This window comes from Aegilops tauschii, chromosome 3 (genome assembly GCF_002575655.3).
Source record: "Aegilops tauschii subsp. strangulata cultivar AL8/78 chromosome 3, Aet v6.0, whole genome shotgun sequence".
NCBI lineage: Eukaryota > Viridiplantae > Streptophyta > Magnoliopsida > Poales > Poaceae > Aegilops > Aegilops tauschii.
The window spans coordinates 437,745,509-437,752,774 of NC_053037.3; positions in this window are offsets into that span (position 1 = coordinate 437,745,509).

The following is a 7,266-nucleotide window of genomic DNA, read 5'->3' on the forward strand; positions in this document are numbered from 1 at the left end:
GAGTAGCTGCACTCGTGCCAACACTTCTGCTTGTGTAGGTGGCAGCGACAAGCGCGAGGAACGTGAGGTGCTCTGACTTCTAACTGCGTTAGAAGGAGCTCCATCGTGGTTCTACGGCCGTGCGCCATTTCCACCAGTATTGGCATGCATGCCGGCCCTGCGCATCTCGGGAATGATGCTGAGGGCTCTTTCTGCGGTGACGCTCGGGGTCACCAACGTCGCGGCGCTGCTCGTCGCGCACGACTTGGGAAGACCGCATCACGTGCGCCGGCGGGGGCGTCTTGGAGGTCGCCTTCCCACCCTTGGAGGTCACAGCGCCGCCCATAGGCAGCACGGCTTCGTCCTTGGATCCGGCGGTGCACAGGTGAGGGAGTCCTGGATTAAGGGGTCCTCAGGCGTCCGGGCTATGTGACGTGGGCCGGACTGATGGGCCGCGAAGATACAAGACAGAAGACTTCCTCCCATGTCCAGATGGGAGTCTCCTTTGCGTGGAAGGCAAGCTTGGCGTTCGGATATGAAGATTCCCTCCTCTGTAAACCGACTCTGTACAACCCTAGGCCCCTCCGGTGTCTATATAAACCGGAGGGTTTAGTCTGTAGGGGCGATCATAATCATACAGGCTAGACATCTAGGGTTTAGCCATTACGATCTTGAGGTAGATCAACTCTTGTAAACCCCTTATTCATCCAAGATAATCAAGCAGGAAGTAGGGTATTACCTCCATCAAGAGGGCCCGAACCTGGGTAAAATATCGTGTCCCTGTCTCCTGTTACCTTCGATCCTCAGACACACAGTTCGGGACCCCCTATCCGAGATCTGCCGGTTTTGACACCGACATTGGTGCTTTCATTGAGAGTTCCGTTGTGTCGTCGTTAGAAGGTTCGATGGCTCCGTTAGTCATCTACAACAATGCTGTCCCGAGGGAGGACTTTCTCCCCGACCAGATCTTTGTGTTCGGCGGCTTCGCACTGCGGCCAACTTGATTGGCCATCTAGAGCAGATGGACAGCTACGCCCCAGGTCACCAAATTAGTTTTGGAAATCTGGATTATGTCGCTGATATCTGTGGAGACTTGATCTTCCAAGGGTTTGCGACCCCAACCTCCGCTCTGGCCTTAGATCTGGAGCGCATCACCAGGTCTGAAGACGGGATTCTCGAGCCCGCTGGACTCTCTGCGGCTATTGAGCCTAGTATGGGAGAGCCGGAGGAAGTAGTGTCACTGGCAATCTTCATGAAGCCGGAATCTTCCCCGAACACTGGCTCCGAACCCTTGGAGTAAGCATCGTGTGAGCTTGGCCAAGGAGTTGCCTTCCCGCCGTACTCCACGGACTCTCCTCCCCCTGGCCAAACCTCGCCTTTAAGCGAGGCTCTGGACTTAATGCGATCCCTCATCATTACAGAGGGGCAACGTCCGAACTGCGCCCAGCCCGGACTAGGGGCTGAGAGCGGGGAATTTTACGTCCCACCCACCACCCACTTCATAGCCACTGTCGAGGACTTAACCAACATGCACGATTACGGTTCCGAAGACATCGACGACATGGACGACGATGCCGGAGAAGAGCATGCCCAAAACCCGCCGTTTACCGGATGCTGGACGGCCACCTCTTCGTATGACATGTACATGGTGGATACACGCAAAGAGGGTAACGGCGATAACGAGAAAAACCCAGTTGAGGATAAACCTCCTGAGATACAACCAAAGCACCGACATCAGCGGCGCCGCTCTAAATCACGCCGTGGAAAAGACAGCAATATCGGCACCGAAGACAGCAATACTCCGGACGACGCCGAAGACCAAGAAGACCCCGTCGAGCCAACCTCCGAACAGGACGATCGGGAAGATGGGAAAATTAGCTCTGATGAAGAGGCTATAAACGAAGACTCAGAGGATAGTAATTATCTTCCACTCTCCGAGGATGAGGTGAGCCTCGGCGACGAAGACTTTATCGTGCCTGAGGAACCCCTCGAACAGGAGCGCTTTAAGCGCCGGCTAATAGCCACTGCAAGCAGCCTGAAAAAGAAGCAGCGGCAACTTCAAGCTGATCAAGACCTGCTCAGCGACAGGTGGACTAATGTCCTGGCAGCCGAGGAATACGGCCTCGGGCGCCCAACCAAGAGTTACCCGAAGCGTAAGCTGCTACCTCAATTCGACGACAAGGTGCTGGAGCCCGTACCATCAGCGTGTAACGCGGCCGACCGACCACCACGTGGCCATGACAAAACGGCAACTCAAGCTGAACACCAGCCCATACTAACTCGCCGTAAAAGTAGAGACACAACAGCTCAGAGATATACGTATGACCTACGGCAGGACTTGGAAAATAGAGCAGGTCAGACCAGATCGATCTACGGATCGCGGGGGCATGCCCTGGTGCGCGAGGACGGCTCTCCAGCTGGGCGTGAGCAGCATAACCACGTCCGGGCCGAAAACCGCAGATGGACTCCATCCGAGCTGCATCGTGACTTGGCCCGATATAGAGGCGCCGCACACCCCCTCTGCTTCACAGTCGAAGAAATGGAGCATGAATTCCCGGAAGGGTTTAAACCCGTGAATATCGAATCATATGATGGAACAACAGACCCCGCAATATGGATTGAGGACTTTCTTCTCCATATTCATATGGCCCGTAGTGATGATCTTCATGCCATCAAATACCTCCTGCTAAAGCTCAAGGGACCAGCTCGACACTGGTTAAACAGCCTGCCAGAAAACTCCATTAGCAGCTGGGAGGACTTGGAAGACGCCTTCCGCGACAACTTCCAGGGTACATACGTCTGACCTCCGGATGCCGATGACTTAAGTCACGTAGTTCAACAGCTCGGAGAGTCGGCCAGGAAATTCTGGACTAGGTTCCTAATTAAAAAGAACCAGATTATCGACTGTCCGGATGCCGAAGCCCTAGCGGCCTTTAAGCACAGCATTCGCGACGAATGGCTCGCCCGACACCTTGGTCAAGAAAATCCAAGGTCCATGGCAGCCCTCATGGCACTTATGACCCGCTTTTGCGCGGGCGAAGATAGTTGGCTAGCCCGTAGCAGCAACAGTGCAAGCAAACCTGGCACCTCTGAAGCCAGAAATAGCAACAACAAGCCCCGACACAACAGGCACAAGCGTCGAAGCAATGGTGACAATACCGATGACACGGCGCAACGCCGGATTCAGTGGCTCGAAGTCCAGTCAGCGGAAGAAGCCATTTAAAAGAAGCAATCCGGGCTCATCCAGCTTGGACCGAATACTCGATCGACCATGTCAGATCCACGGCACCCCCGATAAACCCACCAATCATACCAACAAAAGCTGTTGGGTCTTTAAACAGGTCGGTAAGTTAAATACCGAGAATAAGGAGAAGGGGTCGCCAAGTGAGGACGATGACGAGGAGCCCCATCCACCAAACACAGGGGGACAGAAGAAATCCCCCTCCCCAAGTCAAAACGGTGAACATGATATACGCTACTCATATCCCCAAGAGGGAGCGCGAACGCGCGCTCAGGGACGTCTATGCGATAGAGCCAGTCGCCCCAAAATTCAATCCATGGTCATCCTACCCGATCACTTTCGATCGCAGGGACCATCCGACCAGTATCCGTCACGGCGGCTCAGCCGCACTGGTCCTCGACCCAATCATTAATGGATTCCACCTCACGCGAGTCCTCATGGACGGGGGCAGCAGCCTTAACCTGCTCTATCAGGACACAGTCCGTAAGATGGGCATCGATCCGGCAAGGATCAAGCCGACAAAAACTACCTTTAAAGGAGTAATACCAGGTGTAGAGGCCCGTTGCACGGGCTCAATCACATTGGAAGTTGCCTTCGGATCTCCGGACAACTTCCGAAGCGAAGACTTGATCTTTGACATCGTCCCCTTTCGCAGTGGCTATCACGCACAGCTCGGACGAACTGCATTTGCTCGCTTCAATGCGGTGCCACACTATGCCTATCTCAAACTTAAGATGCCCGGACCACGCGGTGTCATAACAGTCAACGGAAACATGGACTCCCTCCATACCGAGGAGCACAACGCGGCCCTCGCAGCAGAGATATAGGGCGGCCTTATCAAGCAGAACATCAAATCGACGGCCAAGCCCCCGGACACTATTAAACGAGTCCGGACTACTCCGCAAAATGACAGTCCAGCTTGTCAGGAGTTTTACTAGCAATTCGGCCTCCGTCTCAGCCCCGATCAAATTGCGGCGTATGTACCGCGTGTACATAACTACGCACTAAAAATACCATGGGCATAACTCGATCACGGTGAGGGAGTCCTGGACTAAGGGGTCCTCGGGCGTCCGGCCTGTTAACCATGGGCCGGACTGATGGGCTGTGAAGACATGAAGGCCGAAGACTATACCCGTGTCCGGACTGGACTCTACTTGGCGTAGAAGGCAAGCTTGGCGACCGACTATGAAGATTCCCTTTGATGTAACTGACTCCATGTAACCCTAGATCTCTCCGGTGTTTATATAAACCGGAGAACGTAGTCCGGATAGATATATTCCTTACCATATTCACATAGGCTAGACTTCTAGGGTTTAGCCATTACGATCTCGTGGTAGATCAACTCTTGTAACACCCATATTCATCAAGATCAATCAAGCAGGAAGTAGGGTATTACCTCCATAGAGAGGGCCCGAACCTGGGTAAACATCGTGTCCCCCGTCTCCTGTTACCATCGATCCTAGACGCACAGTTCGGGAGCCCCTACCCGAGATCCACCGGTTTTGACACCGACATTGGTGCTTTCATTGAGAGTTCCACTGTGTCGTCGGCAAAAGGGCTCGATGGCCCCTTTGATCATCAGTAATGACGTTGTCCAGGGAGAAACCTTCCTCCCTGGACAAATCTTCGTATTTGGCGGCTTTGTACTGCGGGCCAACTCGCTCGGCCGCCTGGAGCAGACCGACAGCTACGCCCCTAGCCATCAGGTCAGATTCGGAAGCTTGAACTACGTCGCGGACATCCGCGGAGACTTGATCTTCGACGGATTCGAGACCGTGGCCACCGCTCCCCTTCGCCCCGATGAGCATGGCCTAAACCTTTCATCGGGCCCCATCCAGGAGAAAGTTCCTGCAACAACTCTGGCCTTAGATCTGGAGCAGATCGAGTCATCCTAAGATGGGAAGCTCAACCCTATCACGGAGGCTGCTGATCCCGCGGCGTTGGAGCCGCATACAAATTTTACTTCATGTGGTATCTGTATCAACGGGACCCCGGACTCGCCTTCGGCGACGAGTTCCGAACCCTGCGAGTCCGCGGATACCGGACTCGATCGGTTATCGATCTTCAAGTTCAGCGCCGCAAACGTCTTCCAACACTCGCCCATGGGCGATGTGCTAAACTCACTAAAAACCTATCCCTGGCAGGCGACTCGCGGCCGAACTATGTTCGGTTCGAACTTACGGCGGATGATGGAGAATTTTGCTTCCCACCCGCCACCCACTTCATAGCCATTGTCGAAGACCCACCCAACACGCTTGACCCCCACTCCGAAAACATCGACGATATGGACAACGATGAAGGGCAAGGCCAGAGCTTACTATCCGCTAGAGGCGGGACGGCCACCTCCTGGTATGACGTGTGTATGGTAGACACACCCAACGACGATCTCGACGATGACAAGGAGGATCCAGTTGAGGATAAAACTCCTGGTATACAGTCCGAACACCGGCGCCCCCGGCGCCGCTCTCAGTCACGTCACTCAAGAGAAAACAACACTAGCGCGAGAGAAGACAACACTCCGGACAATGAAGACCCTGTCGAGGTAGAATCCGAACAGGAGGAACAGGAAAGCGGGCAAGACAACCCTCATGAACATGCCATATATGGAGACTCGGAGGATAGCAATTATCTCCCACTCTCCGAGGAAGAGGAGATCCTCGGCAACGAGGATTTTATCGTGCCTAAGGAACCTCTCGAGCAGGAGCGCTTTAAACGCCGGCTTATAGCCACTGCATGGAGCCTAAGGAAGAAGCAGCTGCAGCTTCAAGCAAGCCAAGATTTACTCAATGATAGATGGACCGAGGTCTTGGCCGCCGAAGAATACGGCCTTAGCGGCCCAGACAAAAGCCACCCCAAGATTAGGTGGCTCCCTCAATACGATGGCAGGGCGTTGGAGCCCACACCACCATCGAATAGTGCGGTGGGCTGACCACAGTTCGGTCTGGACAAAGCAGCTGCCCAAGCAGAGCACCATACCTACCCATCCGGTCGTCCAAGCAAGAATAAAGCAGCTCGGGGGAACACTCGCGACACCCAACAAGACCTGGAGGGTAGAACAGGACACACAAAATCAACACCCAGATCGCGGGGACATACCCCGACCAGTGACGACGGTTATCTATTCAGACACAACAGACCCGACCATGCCCGGTCCGAAAACCGTAAGCGGAGTCCGCCGGAGGTGCTTCACAGCGTGGCCCAACATAGAAGAGCCGCACACCCTCTCTGCTTCACTGACGAGGTAATGGAGCATGAATTCCCAGACGGGTTTTAACCCATTAACATCGAATCATATGATGGAACAACGGATCCCGCGGTATGGATTGAGGATTACCTCCTCCATATTCACATGGCTCGCGGAGACGACCTTCATGCCATTAAATACCTACCTCTCAAGCTCAAAGGGCCAGCTCGGTACTGGCTAAATAGTTTGCCAGAAAATTCTATTGGCAATTGGGAAGATTTGGAAGACGCCTTTCGGGACAACTTCCAAGGAACATATGTCCGGCCACCAGATGCCGATGACTTGAGTCACATTGTCCAGGAGCCCGGCGAGTCAGCCAGGCAGCTCTGGACTAGGTTCTTAGTCAAAATGAACCAAATTGTCGACTGTCCGGACGCGGAAGCCCTTGCGGCCTTCAAACATAGCGTCCAGGACGAATGGCTAACGCATCACCTCGGCCAGGAAGGACCTAAATCCATGACAGCCCTTACCGCTCTAATGACTCGCTTTTGCGCGAGAGAAGACAACTGGCTCGCTCGTAAAAGCAAGAACGCCAGCGACCCGGGCACTTCCGAAATCCGAGACGGCAACGGCAAGCCACGACGAACTGAACACAACCGTCGCAATAATAATGAAAGATTATGCGACACAGCGGTCAATGCCGGATTTCACAATCCGAAACCCGGTCAACGGAAGAAGCCATTAAAGGCAAACCAGGATGGACCATCCACCCTTGATAGGATATTGGACCGACCTTGTTAGATTCACGGTCACCCTGATAAGCCGGCCAATCATACCAACAGAAACTATTGGGTCTTCAAGC